The following is a 1,124-nucleotide window of genomic DNA, read 5'->3' on the forward strand; positions in this document are numbered from 1 at the left end:
ATAGTATAGCATGTCGTCCAAAATCACAAAAAAATGTCATAGTATAGCATGTTATCCAAAATCATGAAAAAGTCATAGTATAGCATGTCGTCCAAAATCACGAAAAAACGTCATGGTATATAGCATGTGGTCAAAAATCATGAAAAAAGTCGTAGTATAACGTCGTCCAAAACCACAAAAAAACGTCATAGTATAGCATGTCGTCCAAAATCACAAAAAAACGTCATAGTATAGCATGTTGTCCAAAATCATGAAAAACTCATAGTATAGCACGTCGTCCAAAATCTTTGAAAAACATGATCGTATCGCATGTCTTCCAAAATCACGAAAAAAACGTCATAGTATAGCATGTCGTCAAAAATCATGAAAAAAATTGTAGTATAGCATGTCGTCAAAAATCATGAAAAAAGTCATAGTATAACATGTCCAAAATCACAAAAAAACGTCATAGTATAGCATGTTGTCCAAAATCATGAAAACAAGTCATAGTATAGCATTTCGTCCAAAATCATGAAAACAAGTCATAGTATAGCATGTCGTCCAAAATCACAAAAAAACGTCATAGTGTAGCATCTTATCCAAAATCATGAAAAAGTCATAGTATAGCATGTCGTCCAAAATCACAAAAAAACGTCATAGTATAGCATGTTATCCAAAATCATGAAAAAATCATAGTATAGCATGTCGTCAAAAATCATGAAAAAAGTCATAGTATAACATGTCGTCCAAAATCACGAAAAAACGTCATGGTATTTAGCATGTCGTCCAAAATCATGAAAAAAGTCGTAGTATAGCATGTCGTCCAAAATCTTTGAAAAATATCATAGTATAGCATGTCGTCCAAAATCATGAAAAAACGTCATAGTATAGCATGTCGTCCGAAATCATGAAAAAAGTCATAGTATAGCACGTCGTTAAAAACCATAAAAAAACATCATAGTATAGCATGTCGTTAAAAACCATGAAAAAACGTCATAGTATAGCATGTCGTTAAAAACCATGAAAAAACGTCATAGTATAGCATGTCGTCCGAAATCATGAAAAAAAGTCATAGTATAGTATGTCGTCCGAAATCATGAAAAAAAGTCATAGTCGTCCGAAATCATGGAAAAAGTCATAGTATA

The sequence above is a fragment of the Epinephelus moara genome, chromosome 19 (assembly GCF_006386435.1).
Source record: "Epinephelus moara isolate mb chromosome 19, YSFRI_EMoa_1.0, whole genome shotgun sequence".
Taxonomy (NCBI): domain Eukaryota; kingdom Metazoa; phylum Chordata; class Actinopteri; order Perciformes; family Serranidae; genus Epinephelus; species Epinephelus moara.